Source organism: Chelon labrosus (assembly GCF_963514085.1).
Source record: "Chelon labrosus genome assembly, chromosome: 14".
Classification (NCBI taxonomy): domain Eukaryota; kingdom Metazoa; phylum Chordata; class Actinopteri; order Mugiliformes; family Mugilidae; genus Chelon; species Chelon labrosus.
The window spans coordinates 23,773,983-23,791,013 of NC_140347.1; positions in this window are offsets into that span (position 1 = coordinate 23,773,983).

Sequence of the window (17,031 nt, forward strand, 5' to 3'; positions counted from 1 at the left end):
ATTCTAGTTTTGTGCAATACCCCTCAGGTGAAGATAGTTGGGATAAGTGTGTGTTCACGGCATAGTTAAATAGACCTCGCGATCGCTCACAGAATCACTGATGAGAACATGGATAAAAGTTGCGCGTCATATTTCACGGCCGCGGAACAACAGCTCCTGATGCAGTTTTACGAAGAGGTGAAAGATTCAATAAGAAAAAAAGGCAATACTATTGCCATAATTAAAGAACGCGAGAAAGCCTGGCAGACAATAGCGGATCGGCTTAATGTGTAAATAGTCCAAAACTGTACAATTAATAAACAGTGCTCCATTGGAACTGTCATAATTAGGCTACAATTAAAAAGCACTAAAGGAGTTACTTTTCAAGTTACTCAGGAAATGTAGAGTATGATTAAGTGCAAACAATTATCCACAATGTGTGTGTTTAATCTATTTTTCTCATGTTACATTTTTATCTATTTTATCTTTCTATCCTTCATAAAGAACAAACTTGTCTGGCCATAAAAAGTTAAAATTAAATATAAGAACATTTTGCAGGCTGGTAAGTGACTTTAAAGTAGATAACAGTGAACAAATGAGGTGAATAGATTAGGTGTCTGCTGACATGTTGAATGTCTGTATGATTGTAGCAGTCAAAAAAAAAAAAGCCCATGGAACTGGCACAGGGGGCGGCCCACCCAGCCAGGATATGACCCCAGCAGAGGAGCTGGCACTCCATTTAAATAAAGGGAGGCCAGGGATGGAGGGGATCCAGGGAGGGACAGTAACCGACTCTGTCCCAGCCACAGAAGCTGTCCTCTTCATACAAGGTACATATTGTAGTACTACTGCACATGGAACACAAATAAATATATTATATTGTCTGTCTTTGGATTTCCTTACAGTGTCTGGGAACACAATTACACTTTTGGAGCCACCAGAAGATGATCCAGTTAGTACATTGTATTGAAATCACAGGCTTGGTATGTCCTGTGAAATCTTAATTCAAGTTCTCTCAATACATATGGCAGGGGGAAGGCACATCTGCAGCTGCAGAATGCACTTCGGCAGATGAGGAGACTGTGTCACTGGACTCCAGAAGGCTTGAGGTATGTCAATTTTATGGAAATATCCTGCTTATTTAGTCCGTAAAGGATATGAAGTCAGTGATGTGGTGCTAATAGAAACTAGACAATTCCCCTGCGGGAAATCGCGAGAGTGATGCAGTGGCCGCAGCAGTCTGCGATACCATGCTATATTGCTGCGACAGTACGATGCTACGATGCTATGATGATGCTACTATGCCGAGATGCTACTACAATGCTATGATGCTAAGATACTAAGATGCTATGATACTAAGATGCTACAAAGCTAAGATACTATGTTGCTACGATGCTAAGATGCTACAATGCAATTATACTAAGATGCTATGATGCTTTAATGATCACCTGTTCATATAGTCATAATATAATCCTGGTGAAAATATTTGCGACTAACGTTGCAAATAATTTCATGTTTGACTACAAAAAGTAATGGTCAGGTCAAGACAGGTATGAAAGTATTCGCGACTTACGTCGCGAATGTCTTTACTAAGTAGCATGTCTTTACTACCATGAGCAGCAGCTATAACAAAAAGCACAACTCAAATAGTCATTTAAGGCCTGGTTCCTTCTGACTGGATGGGTGTGAGTTTGATGTCATGCAGGGTACAACAAACCAAACAGGATGAGGAGGATGCAGTAGGCCTGGCTGAGAGAGAGAGACACTGAGAAGGGTCGTCCTTTATGCTTCGCCTTCTACAAACTGAAGGGCAGGTACAGGCAGCAGAGCCCTCCCAGCTCCACCTGAAAGCCAGCATCAAATAAGGAAGAGAGTGGGAGGGATCTCACTAGGATCCCCAGACAAAGAACGAGCAAATCGTAACAATTGATCGTTAATCATAATAATTTTAACAATAAAACTCATTACTCCTACCTGAGCAATAGTTTAACAGTTTACGGCACAGTCTTACAGTTAGATAAACAATAATATTAAACTTAACACATCCAGGCTGTAACAAGGAATCAGCGATGAAGTGAAGACCTTCAAATTGTCCTGCGAGTCCAGCTCTTTGTCTCATGTTGGACGTCACTGCAGTCTGTCTGGATCAGCTGGAGGAAAACTATAGGCAGACAAATAGACATGTCAAATAATGTTATGTAACATACTTAATATAACTCTTATGAGTGTTCAACAGCTCATTATTTATTTAATTAAAAACATCATATTATATTAAATTACTCCAATTATATATATATACTGTCATTAATGTTGTTGCAAGCCATAAATGTTTCCTACTTTATGTGGTGGAATAATATATTTTTCAGTTTGACACAGTTTAATTTAAAAATATCTTCCCTTTAAATTGTAAAACTTCAACATTATTACTGTGATAAGCACCCGCTAGCAAGGCGGCGAATTAGCCGGCGGCTAACCCCACTAGCCTCCGCGTTAGCTCACGGCGAACTGCCGCGGCTAATTCGTGTTTAACTCCCGCGGGTCCGCGGTTAAATCCCGGTTAGCTAGCGGTTAGTTAGCGGTTAGCTCGAGGCTAACTCCGCGGTTGAGTCCGCGGCGTTAAGCTAGCGGCTAGCTAGCTCCGTTAGCTCCGCTAGCTTGCTAACATACATGAGCTATGCTGGAAGGCTAGTCGTCGGCTAAATCACTGGGCGGCTAGTCGTTAGCGTCTGTTACCAGTTTAGCTATTCACTGACCTAATAAGATGAAGGAAACGGGTCAGGGATGTTGTGTCAGGAGTTTCAGCAAAGCAGCCAGATATAATTTGTGTTTAAAATAAAGGAAAAGGTCATAATGTCAGGTTCTGGCCCCCTACAGTACTGCAGTAATGGTTTGGGGGGTTTTAATGTTTTGGCAGATCATGTTTTCCACTGAGAGCTCTTTTCCCGCCTCTCGTCCCCAGCAGCTGCGTGTGTGAACGTGTGTAAGCTGGTTGGGGTCTGGTTGTCATGGCTACCAGGGTCAACTGCTCCTGTTAGAATGTCAGTTGGAAGACGGGGAAAGAGAGAGAAAATGCTGAAAAATCGCCTCGAACAGGAAGGACTTGTGGCCAAACCGTATTTCCAATCATTGAACCGACTTAACTTTGGGCATCTTGAGGCTTTCCTGAACGTCTAGATGTGTAATTTGTAGGTAAAATGAAGAAATGTGACCTATTCAAAGCGATTCAAAGAAAGGTTACGTCTGCTTTCCTCCAGAAATTTCCCTGCCTTTTTAACATGGCAGTCTATGGAGCTGTGGGTGGGTGTTGCTGGCGCATCTTTGTGTCTGACGCCAAAACTATAAGACTTACAACTTTAGCAGACGAATTTGAGTGAGAAGACACATTTTCCTACGTTTCTATGTATAAATTATGTCTGTCGTGTGAAATTTGTGGCCACGGGAGCAGTTTCTGTGCAGTTTTTTGACTAACTTTCTTCTCCCCTCCTCACTCTAGCTGATGATGTCATCCACTCTAGCACAAACATTCCGCGCAATACACACCCATTATAAACCCTGAAATTTGAGTAAAAACCTACACAACTCTGAGGCTTCATAGTTTAAAAACGGTAAAAGTTGTCGCTACGTGAAGTGAATCTCTGAAGAGAAGGCAAGAGTACCTACGTTTTAAAGTTTAAATGAAGTCTCTCGGTTAAAGTATGCCAGAGCAGTTCATTGTTGAAAATGTCTGTTGAATTTTTTTTTTTTTCGGGCTTCTCCATTCATTTCAATAGGGAAATTTGTCGCAGTTTTTTCGCGACTACGTCGCGAAAAAATCTTGTTTGAAAGAACTGTATAGAAGCACACCGAGTCCGATCGAGACGCACGTTTTGATGTATTTTGTGTCTGTGTGCGACGAACGGTATTTGAGTTGAAAGGTTTCGAAAATGCGTAGGAAAAAGTTTAATAATAACTAGACAATTCCCCTGCGGGAAATCGCGAGAGTGATGCAGTGGCCGCAGCAGTCTGCGATACCATGCTATATTGCTGTGATAGTACGATGCTACGATGCTACGATGATGCTACTATGCCAAGATGCTACTACAATGCTATGATGCTAAGATACTAAGATGCTATGATACTAAGATGCTACAAAGCTAAGATACTATGTTGCTACGATGCTAAGATGTTACAATGCAATTATACTAAGATGCTATGATGCTTTAATGATCACCTGTTCATATAGTCATAATATAATCCTGGTGAAAATATTTGCGACTTACGTTGCAAATAATTTCATGTTTGACTACAAAAAGTAATGGTCACATCAAGACAGGTATGAAAGTATTCGCGACTTACGTCGCGAATGTCTTTACTAAGTAGCATGTCTTTACTACCATGAGCAGCAGCTATAACAAAAAGCACAACTCAAATAGTCATTTAAGGCCTGGTTCCTTCTGACTGGATGGGTGTGAGTTTGATGTCATGCAGGGTACAACAAACCAAACAGGATGAGGAGGATGCAGTAGGCCTGGCTGAGAGAGAGAGACACTGAGAAGGGTCGTCCTTTACGCCCTTCTACAAACTGAAGGGCAGGTACAGGCAGCAGACCCCTCCCAGCTCCACCTGAAAGCCAGCATCAAATAAGGAAGAGAGTGGGAGGGATCTCACTAGGATCCCCAGACAAAGAACGAGCAAATCGTAACAATTGATCGTTAATCATAATAATTTTAACAATAAAACTCATCACTCCTACCTGAGCAATAGTTTAACAGTTTACGGCACAGTCTTACAGTTAGAAAAACAATAATATTAAACTTAACACATCCAGGCTGTAACAAGGAATCAGCGATGAAGTGAAGACCTTCAAATTGTCCTGCGAGTCCAGCTCTTTGTCTCATGTTGGACGTCACTGCAGTCTGTCTGGATCAGCTGGAGGAAAACTATAGGCAGACAAACAGACATGTCAAATAATGTTATGTAACATACTTAATATAACTCTTATGAGTGTTCAACAGCTCATTATTTATTTAATTAAAAACATCATATTATATTAAATTACTCCAATTATATATATATACTGTCATTAATGTTGTTGCAAGCCATAAATGTTTCCTACTTTATGTGGTGGAATAATATATTTTTCAGTTTGACACAGTTTAATTTAAAAATATCTTCCCTTTAAATTGTAAAACTTCAACATTATTACTGTGATAAGCACCCGCTAGCAAGGCGGCGAATTAGCCGGCGGCTAACCCCACTAGCCTCCGCGTTAGCTCACGGCGAACTGCCGCGGCTAATTCGTGTTTAACTCCCGCGGGTCCGCGGTTAAATCCCGGTTAGCTAGCGGTTAGCTAGCGGTTAGCTCGAGGCTAACTCCGCGGTTGAGTCCGCGGCGTTAAGGTAGCGGCTAGCTAGCTCCGTTAGCTCCGCTAGCTTGCTAACATACATGAGCTATGCTGGAAGGCTAGTCGTCGGCTAAATCACTGGGCGGCTAGTCGTTAGCGTCTGTTAGCAGTTAAGCTATTCACTGACCTAATAAGATGAAGGAAACGGGTCCTGGATGTTGTGTCAGGAGTTTCAGCAAAGCAGCCAGATATAATTTGTGTTTAAAATAAAGGAAAAGGTCAAACATGACTGAGAAATTGTCAGTCAGTCAATGAGAAGAGCTATAGCTAAGAGGCCCAGCAGCTGTGTGAAAGCACCAAGGGAGACAGCGATGGTTTGGGGGGTTTTAATGTTTTGGCAGATCATGTTTTCCACTGAGAGCTCTTTTCCCGCCTCTCGTCCCCAGCAGCTGCGTGTGTAAGCTGGTTGGGGTCTGGTTGTCATGGCTACCAGGGTCAACTGACGCTGAAGTCTCCTTCTCTCTCTCACCTCTGCCTGAGTCAGAGGGAAAGTGCAAACTAGGATTTGCCCTCCGAACAAATGCTCATAAATCAAAAACTACAAGTCCTATCGGGAAAACGAACACATCGTGAGCGTCAGCCGAGGGTTTTCTACAATTAAGTGTTGTTCCCACGCGCCTACTGCGAAAATTGTGGCCGTAGTCGTTTTAGAAAAAAAGTATGCGACGTGAAAAATCGTCGAAAAATCGCTCTCGCTTTCCACATACACACACATGGGGAAAAAATTCGAAAACTGGTCGGCGCACTCCTCGCTCGGAGGAGCCTGCAGCCCAAACCGTACGTCCCACACAAATAAAACCCACACCATCTGAAAGCCAACAAAAATCCCTACGTTTTTACGTATTTTTTATCTCTGTACCTCAAAATCTGTGGCCACCACGTGAGATTGAACCTTTTTTTTTCAGAATATCACCGAAACTCTGAAGTTAGAGTGTCGGTCAGAGTGGGCCCATAGAGCCCCATTATAAACGCTGATTTTTAATTTTTTTCCCCAAATTTCACCAAAACGTAAACTGCGACCCTGACCAAACCGTAAAAGGCATCGAAACGCCGTTTTCAGGAAGAGAAAGCTACACTTCCCGTGCCTCGTACAAACTTCCAAGCAAGTTTCTACTACAAAGCATGGCCGAGTAATCACTCGACAAAGCCAAGCTGTAAATTTTGGAATGTTGCCGCTTTTTTCGGGCTTCTCTATTCATTTCAATGGGAAATTTATCGCATTTTTTTCGCGACTACGTCGCGAAAAAATCTTGTTTGAAAGAACTGTATAGAAGCACACCGAGTCCGATCGAGACGCACGTTTTGATGTATTTTGTGTCTGTGTGCGACGAACGGTATTTGAGTTGAAAAGTTTCGAAAATCCGTAGGAAAAAGTTTAATAATAACTAGACAATTCCCCTGCGGGAAATCGCGAGAGTGATGCAGTGGCCGCAGCAGTCTGCGATACCATGCTATATTGCTGTGATAGTACGATGCTACGATGATGCTACTATGCCAAGATGCTACTACAATGCTATGATGCTAAGATACTAAGATGCTATGATACTAAGATGCTACAAAGCTAAGATACTATGTTGCTACGATGCTAAGATGTTACAATGCAATTATACTAAGATGCTATGATGCTTTAATGATCACCTATTCATATAGTCATAATATAATCCTGGTGAAAATATTTGCGACTTACGTTGCAAATAATTTCATGTTTGACTACAAAAAGTAATGGTCAGGTCAAGACAGGTATGAAAGTATTCGTATACTTACGTCGCGAATGTCTTTACTAAGTAGCATGTCTTTACTACCATGAGCAGCAGCTATAACAAAAAGCACAACTCAAATAGTCATTTAAGGCCTGGTTCCTTCTGACTGGATGGGTGTGAGTTTGATGTCATGCAGGGTACAACAAACCAAACAGGATGAGGAGGATGCAGTAGGCCTGGCTGAGAGAGAGAGACACTGAGAAATGGTCGTCCTTTACGCCCTTCTACAAACTGAAGGGCAGGTACAGGCAGCAGAGCCCTCCCAGCTCCACCTGAAAGCCAGCATCAAATAAGGAAGAGAGTGGGAGGGATCTCACTAGGATCCCCAGACAAAGAACGAGCAAATCGTAACAATTGATCGTTAATCATAATAATTTTAACAATAAAACTCATTACTCCTACCTGAGCAATAGTTTAACAGTTTACGGCACAGTCTTACAGTTAGATAAACAATAATATTAAACTTAACACATCCAGGCTGTAACAAGGAATCAGCGATGAAGTGAAGACCTTCAAATTGTCCTGCGAGTCCAGCTCTTTGTCTCATGTTGGACGTCACTGCAGTCTGTCTGGATCAGCTGGAGGAAAACTATAGGCAGACAAATAGACATGTCAAATAATGTTATGTAACATACTTAATATAACTCTTATGAGTGTTCAACAGCTCATTATTTAATTAAAAACATCATATTATATTAAATTACTCCAATTATATATATATACTGTCATTAATGTTGTTGCAAGCCATAAATGTTTCCTACTTTATGTGGTGGAATAATATATTTTTCAGTTTGACACAGTTTAATTTAAAAATATCTTCCCTTTAAATTGTAAAACTTCAACATTATTACTGTGATAAGCACCCGCTAGCAAGGCGGCGAATTAGCCGGCGGCTAACCCCACTAGCCTCCGCGTTAGCTCACGGCGAACTGCCGCGGCTAATTCGTGTTTAACTCCCGCGGGTCCGCGGTTAAATCCCGGTTAGCTAGCGGTTAGTTAGCGGTTAGCTCGAGGCTAACTCCGCGGTTGAGTCCGCGGCGTTAAGGTAGCGGCTAGCTAGCTCCGTTAGCTCCGCTAGCTTGCTAACATACATGAGCTATGCTGGAAGGCTAGTCGTCGGCTAAATCACTGGGCGGCTAGTCGTTAGCGTCTGTTAGCAGTTTAGCTATTCACTGACCTAATAAGATGAAGGAAACGGGTCAGGGATGTTGTGTCAGGAGTTTCAGCAAAGCAGCCAGATATAATTTGTGTTTAAAATAAAGGAAAAGGTCATAATGTCAGGTTCTGGCCCCCTACAGTACTGCAGTAATGGTTTGGGGGGTTTTAATGTTTTGGCAGATCATGTTTTCCACTGAGAGCTCTTTTCCCGCCTCTCGTCCCCAGCAGCTGCGTGTGTGAACGTGTGTAAGCTGGTTGGGGTCTGGTTGTCATGGCTACCAGGGTCAACTGCTCCTGTTAGAATGTCAGTTGGAAGACGGGGAAAGAGAGAGAAAATGCTGAAAAATCGCCTCGAACAGGAAGGACTTGTGGCCAAACCGTATTTCCAATCATTGAACCGACTTAACTTTGGGCATCTTGAGGCTTTCCTGAACGTCTAGATGTGTAATTTGTAGGTAAAATGAAGAAATGTGACCTATTCAAAGCGATTCAAAGAAAGGTTACGTCTGCTTTCCTCCAGAAATTTCCCTGCCTTTTTAACATGGCAGTCTATGGAGCTGTGGGTGGGTGTTGCTGGCGCATCTTTGTGTCTGACGCCAAAACTATAAGACTTACAGCTTTAGCAGACGAATTTGAGTGAGAAGACACATTTTCCTACGTTTCTATGTATAAATTATGTCTGTCGTGTGAAATTTGTGGCCACGGGAGCAGTTTCTGTGCAGTTTTTTGACTAACTTTCTTCTCCCCTCCTCACTCTAGCTGATGATGTCATCCACTCTAGCACAAACATTCCGCGCAATACACACCCATTATAAACCCTGAAATTTGAGTAAAAACCTACACAACTCTGAGGCTTCATAGATTAAAAACGGTAAAAGTTGTCGCTAAGTGAAGTGAATCTCTGAAGAGAAGGCAAGAGTACCTACGTTTTAAAGTTTAAATGAAGTCTCTCGGTTAAAGTATGCCAGAGCAGTTCATTGTTGAAAATGTCTGTTGAATTTTTTTTTTTTTCGGGCTTCTCCATTCATTTCAATTGGGAAATTTGTCGCAGTTTTTTCGCGACTACGTCGCGAAAAAATCTTGTTTGAAAGAACTGTATAGAAGCACACCGAGTCCGATCCAGACGCACGTTTTGATGTATTTTGTGTCTGTGTGCGACGAACGGTATTTGAGTTGAAAGGTTTCGAAAATGCGTAGGAAAAAGTTTAATAATAATAATAAGAAGAAAAAACGTAGTGAAGAACAATAGTTTGCAGTGCTTCGCACTGCAAACTATTGACTCCCATAGCTTTGCTATGAGGGTCAATAGTTTGCATTGCGTAGCACTGCATCACTAACTAGACAATTCCCCTGCGGGAAATCGCGAGAGTGATGCAGTGGCCGCAGCAGTCTGCGATACCATGCTATATTGCTGTGATAGTACGATGCTATGATGATGCTACTATGCCAAGATACTAAGATGCTATGATACTAAGATGCTACAAAGCTAAGATACTATGTTGCTACGATGCTAAGATGCTACAATGCAATTATACTAAGATGCTATGATGCTTTAATGATCACCTGTTCATATAGTCATAATATAATCCTGGTGAAAATATTTGCGACTTACGTCGCAAATAATTTCATGTTTGACTACAAAAAGTAATGGTCAGGTCAAGACAGGTATGAAAGTATTCGCGACTTACGTCGCGAATGTCTTTACTAAGTAGCATGTCTTTACTACCATGAGCAGCAGCTATAACAAAAAGCACAACTCAAATAGTCATTTAAGGCCTGGTTCCTTCTGACTGGATGGGTGTGAGTTTGATGTCATGCAGGGTACAACAAACCAAACAGGATGAGGAGGATGCAGTAGGCCTGGCTGAGAGAGAGAGACACTGAGAAGGGTCGTCCTTTACGCCCTTCTACAAACTGAAGGGCAGGTACAGGCAGCAGAGCCCTCCCAGCTCCACCTGAAAGCCAGCATCACATAAGGAAGAGAGTGGGAGGGATCTCACTAGGATCCCCAGACAAAGAACGAGCAAATCGTAACAATTGATCGTTAATCATAATAATTTTAACAATAAAACTCATTACTCCTACCTGAGCAATAGTTTAACAGTTTACGGCACAGTCTTACAGTTAGATAAACAATAATATTAAACTTAACACATCCAGGCTGTAACAAGGAATCAGCGATGAAGTGAAGACCTTCAAATTGTCCTGCGAGTCCAGCTCTTTGTCTCATGTTGGACGTCACTGCAGTCTGTCTGGATCAGCTGGAGGAAAACTATAGGCAGAAAAATAGACATGTCAAATAATGTTATGTAACATACTTAATATAACTCTTATGAGTGTTCAACAGCTCATTATTTATTTAATTAAAAACATCATATTATATTAAATTACTCCAATTATATATATATACTGTCATTAATGTTGTTGCAAGCCATAAATGTTTCCTACTTTATGTGGTGGAATAATATATTTTTCAGTTTGACACAGTTTAATTTAAAAATATCTTCCCTTTAAATTGTAAAACTTCAACATTATTACTGTGATAAGCACCCGCTAGCAAGGCGGCGAATTAGCCGGCGGCTAACCCCACTAGCCTCCGCGTTAGCTCACGGCGAACTGCCGCGGCTAATTCGTGTTTAACTCCCGCGGGTCCGCGGTTAAATCCCGGTTAGCTAGCGGTTAGTTAGCGGTTAGCTCGAGGCTAACTCCGCGGTTGAGTCCGCGGCGTTAAGCTAGCGGCTAGCTAGCTCCGTTAGCTCCGCTAGCTTGCTAACATACATGAGCTATGCTGGAAGGCCAGTCGTCGGCTAAATCACTGGGCGGCTAGTCGTTAGCGTCTGTTAGCAGTTTAGCTATTCACTGACCTAATAAGATGAAGGAAACGGGTCAGGGATGTTGTGTCAGGAGTTTCAGCAAAGCAGCCAGATATAATTTGTGTTTAAAATAAAGAAAAAGGTCATAATGTCAGGTTCTGGCCCCCTACAGTACTGCAGTAATGGTTTGGGGGGTTTTAATGTTTTGGCAGATCATGTTTTCCACTGAGAGCTCTTTTCCCGCCTCTCGTCCCCAGCAGCTGCGTGTGTGAACGTGTGTAAGCTGGTGGGGGTCTGGTTGTCATGGCTACCAGGGTCAACTGCTCCTGTTAGAATGTCAGTTGGAAGACGGGGAGAGAGAGAGAAAATGCTGAAAAATCGCCTCGAACAGGAAGGACTTGTGGCCAAACCGTATTTCCAATCATTGAACCGACTTAACTTTGGGCATCTTGAGGCTTTCCTGAACGTCTAGATGTGTAATTTGTAGGTAAAATGAAGAAATGTGACCTATTCAAAGCGATTCAAAGAAAGGTTACGTCTGCTTTCCTCCAGAAATTTCCCTGCCTTTTTAACATGGCAGTCTATGGAGCTGTGGGTGGGTGTTGCTGGCGCATCTTTGTGTCTGACGCCAAAACTATAAGACTTACAGCTTTAGCAGACGAATTTGAGTGAGAAGACACATTTTCCTACGTTTCTATGTATAAATTATGTCTGTCGTGTGAAATTTGTGGCCACGGGAGCAGTTTCTGTGCAGTTTTTTGACTAACTTTCTTCTCCCCTCCTCACTCTAGCTGATGATGTCATCCACTCTAGCACAAACATTCCGCGCAATACACACCCATTATAAACCCTGAAATTTGAGTAAAAACCTACACAACTCTGAGGCTTCATAGTTTAAAAACGGTAAAAGTTGTCGCTAAGTGAAGTGAATCTCTGAAGAGAAGGCAAGAGTACCTACGTTTTAAAGTTTAAATGAAGTCTCTCGGTTAAAGTATGCCAGAGCAGTTCATTGTTGAAAATGTCTGTTGAATTTTTTTTTTTTTCGGGCTTCTCCATTCATTTCAATAGGGAAATTTGTCGCAGTTTTTTCGCGACTACGTCGCGAAAAAATCTTGTTTGAAAGAACTGTATAGAAGCACACCGAGTCCGATCGAGACGCACGTTTTGATGTATTTTGTGTCTGTGTGCGGCGAACGGTATTTGAGTTGAAAGGTTTCGAAAATGCGTAGGAAAAAGTTTAATAATAATAATAATAATAATAATAATAAGAAGAAAAACGTAGTGAAGAACAATAGTTTGCAGTGCTTCGCACTGCAAACTATTGACCCCCATAGCTTTGCTATGAGGGGGGTCAATAGTTTGCATTGCGTAGCACTGCATCACTAATAATAATAATAATAATAAGAAGAAAAACGTAGTGAAGAACAATAGTTTGCAGTGCTTCGCACTGCAAACTATTGACCCCCATAGCTTTGCTATGAGGGGGGTCAATAGTTTGCATTGCGTAGCACTGCATCACTAAATATGTGCAACAGGACCCAGATGCTGCACAGTCTCCTAAGCAGGCTAGTAACATTGTGAGTATTGGCCAAAGTAAATCTACATTATGCACAAATCCTGCTGTGCTAATTGACATTTCTTTTACAGACGTCACAAACTGTCTGTCAGAACACTATATAGCAAGCACTTGGAGAGACAGAGCTGGCAGACATTAAAATTAGACTCAAGAAGAGAAAGCTCCAAGAAATGGAGCTGGATCTTGAGATTAAACGTCGGACACACAGGAAACTGGACCTGGAAATCCAGAAACTAGAAAGAGAAGTGAGTATTTCGGTGTACACAGTAACCATAACTGCAATACAGTGTTTTAATCTTTGTTGCTTTTGCTCTTTCTATTCCAGGATCCAAAAAACATTGTGGTGTCCGTAGAATTGAAAAGAGAACCACCAATACTAAACAAAATTCACACACCAAAAAGTGACATTTAAGGTCTTTTATTAACTAAAGAGAGGCTAAATCCAAAAATTAAGTGAAAAAACTTGCAATATATTGCTCCCTCACGAGTCTGCCATTAATGTTGTCTGGGAAGATGGGAGCACTTTCCCAGTCAACATCAACAGCCACTGGGGGGGGGGGGGGGGGGGGGGGGGTGCAGTAGTAGTGCAGCAATAACATCACAGGCCCTGTCCGGAGAAACCCTCAGGTAGTGCAGGCATTGATACCAAGATTTCAGAAGGCCGAAGGTCATCTCGATTCGAGCCCTTGTTTTATTGTGTGCATGGTTGTAGGCCTGCTGTGGTGGGGTTTGGGGGTCTGCAAGGGGAGTCAAGAGGAATGACTCGCAGGCATATCCTTTGTCTGCCAGCAGCACACCAGAGAATTCGCCTGACAATACAAGATATCATTTAGAAAACACGGCAGAGTTACACACACAAGATGTCCAAGGTGCTTACAGTAGTACAGTAGTAGTGTGTGGCTTACCTTGTGAAAGCCACTCATAAACTGGACTAGCCCGAAAGACTCTGGAGTCGTGCACTGAGACAGGCCACTTTGCCTCTAAATTGCTCACAAGGCAGTCAGCATCACAGATCATCTGAAATGTTAAGTTGTAACGTATTAAGGTCATTAAATGAACAGAATTAATTTCTGTAGGCCATAACCACAAATCACTCTTACCTGAACATTGATGCTGTGGACATCGCACCCGACTTTGAACGAGGAAGACCTACACAATCTATGATCAAATGTTCAAATGGATGTGCAACAGCCGGAATAGGACACAGCGGAGCCACCTTCATGGTTTGATTTGGTTTACCTGTTAACTGACATGTGTGGCAGGTTTTAATGTATTCAGCGACACTTTTCTTAAGCCGAGGCCAAAAGAAATGTCTTAGCCTGCGCCCCATACTGCTTGTTCCGCAACTTAGCCTACGAGCAGCGCAGTCTTTTTCCCAATGACCTTTTTTGTTACAGAAATGACAGATATCATCCGACTCACGGACACTACGATTTATTTGTGTTCCATGTTCACTTTCTGTTCACTGATGTACATTGCAATACGCTCTGGGACTGAATTTTTGAATTGTTCAAGCACCATCAAATCACACAAATTGTCAAAATTTTTCACATCCGATGCTGAACACCAACGATTAAAATGAATTACCAAGTCACGGGCAAACTCCAAATATGACTTGTCCCCCTTTTTCCAGCTCCTAAATCGCTGACGATAGGCCTCGGGGACGAGCTCATGATTTCAGTACCGCTGCTTTAACCTTCGCATACTCACCACTATCCTTTGTGGACAGTGAAGAAAAAGCCTCCTGCGCACGTCCCATTAATACGCACTGCAGCAAGACCGTGTGGTCTTCATCATCCCAGCCCCTCGCGTTTGCAACACGTTCAAACATGTGAAAAAAGTGTCAACATATTTTTCATTAAACTTCTGCACCAACCGTAAACTATTTAGAATGTCCCGTGAGTGATCACTAGTCCGAGCTGACTCAATCATTGAAGTCTCTGACTTCTTTGAATAAATTCAGTTTTACAGTTTCCAATTCAAGTTTAGCCTTTTCCGTTTGCTGCCGTATTTGTTCTATTGCTACTGCTTTGTTAAACTCCGCTTGCTGTCGCAATTTTTCCAATTCGAGTTCCCTCTCTTTCTCCAATTGCATCCACAACGTCAACAATTGTTTCTGTTGCTCAAAATTCAAAGTTAACTCAGGGCCCGGCTCCAAGTGCGAGTCCTGAGAGGAAACAGCCCCAGCCAGATCAGAAGTAGTAGGTGACTCCTGCAGAGGTGCCAAAACATTTAATTCATACAAATTTCATACAATAGCCCTAACATTTTCTTTTAATCTTTTGTCACCTACAGATATTTTATAATGTTCGGCTATCTTTAACAGTTGGTCTCTGTTACATTGATCTAATAACGTCTCCGACGGAGTGTTAAAGAAATCTTCTGATGCCATGCTTTAATCACACCAGATCACAGTCTTTTGCTAACAAACGAACTGTAATGTGCTGACCCCTCTAGTGCGCAACCGAGGGCTACCAACCTCGTAAAGTTGAGTGTCCCCTCTAATGCCTGGATTATGCTTCCGCGTAGTGATCATGCAATGGTCACGCAATGGCCACGCAGTTGCTTGGATGCAGTCGTGAGACCGTGATGGTTCTGCGTGGGGTTTACGTGTCGAAATGCAATTCAATGCCACACCGGTAGAGGGCGCTATGATTTTTTGTGACTGACCGACCGAGACTCTTGTGACGTATCTCGCCTCATATAGTTATTTACCTTCCGGCTTTTGTCGTAGTCACAGTGAACGATGGACACCGAGACAGAGAGACTGTTGTCCATTCTCAAAGACCAACCAAACTGAAGACTTTTTAAAAATGGCGGTGTTTATGAGTGGAAACCGGAAAAGCGGTCTCCAGCGGATGTAGTTAGCGGACCAATCACAGCCAATGCCGCTGCGTTGCTGTTGCGTCGCCTCGACGCGCGTCGAGGATTTTTGGGAGGTGCACGTCTGGCCCTTGTGTAGGACGTATGGGGGTCCGCAAGGACGTAATAGGTCCGTACGCCCCCTCGCGCTGTGTCAACGCGGAAGCATAACTTGGGCTTAACTGCCTATCCCGATCTACGTAACTCAACCCTAGTCTTCAGGGGCTACTGACGCACTGAAAACCAGTAATGCGGTCAAGGCGACCAGACAGCTGGCAACCCCGCCAACACTACGGATGTGCTCCCGAGACAATCGCTTTGACCACGTTCACCCCACACTACAATTACAGCCCACGAATCCCAAAGGGGAATGCGCTAAACCTACAGGGGAATCACCGCAACAAGTTTATTTGCGCATCAAAAAAAAGGGTCAACACTTACCTTCACTTGTCCTGCGACTGTTACAAAAAGACACAATTTGCAGAAACATTTACTTAATTCCCAGCACCACTTACACATGGAAAATCTAATGAAAATGTCTGCAATCCCTGCGTGAATTTCCCAAACTGAATCCCAGAATGACGTCACCTCCTGGGGAACCCACTATAAGATAAGATAAGATAAGACATGTTTATTGATCCCATGTATGGGAAATTAACTTGTCACAGTAGCACAGAATTTGTCATAAATATATACAAAACAGTGACGAATAAAAAACACAAGTACTGATTGGAAAAATATATACAAAAAAATAACAACAAATATAAAGACATTCTGAATATACATTGTGGTGGTGGAATAATAAATTTACAAATAAATAGATTGCTAAAACATTAGGAAAAACTATAAGTTGGTGAGGTAGTGGTTTGTGCAAAAAGGCAGTGCAAAAAGGCAGATTTATTTGTGCAAAATGACAGTTCTTATTGACTTATTGGCTGGTGTTGTACAGCCTGATGGCAGTTGGAATGAATGACCTGCGGTAGCGTTCTTTCTTGCAGCGTGGATGCAGCTGTCTGCTGCTGAAGGAGCTGCTGAGGTCTGAAACACCATGTCACTTTCCTTGCCGGCACATAGGAAAGGCGCTAACCTTAACAAAGAACTCCACAACATGTCATATTGACACGCCAACCAAACATATCATTTAATACTTACAAAGTATTTCTCACTTTAGACGAGCCCCCAATTTGTTATGGCCCGGCTCTGAGACCATAGCAAATAAGGGAAACACACGGGGAGTTACATCAAAAGAACATATTTATTTTAACTAAGATAAATTCCCAAAAAGGAAACATTAACCATGTCATTCAACAAAATGAAACTACCAACCTAGATGAACCTAGGAAAAATGCAAACTAAACCATACAAGAAATTAGAAGAACTCAAATCAACATAGCATGGTGCCCGGGACAGAGCGAGAGAGAGAATGAGTTCGCAGGAGGGTGGGGTTTTATGGGTCTGGAGACAGTGGCCAACTGCCTCCAATCCCATAATGGCCAACC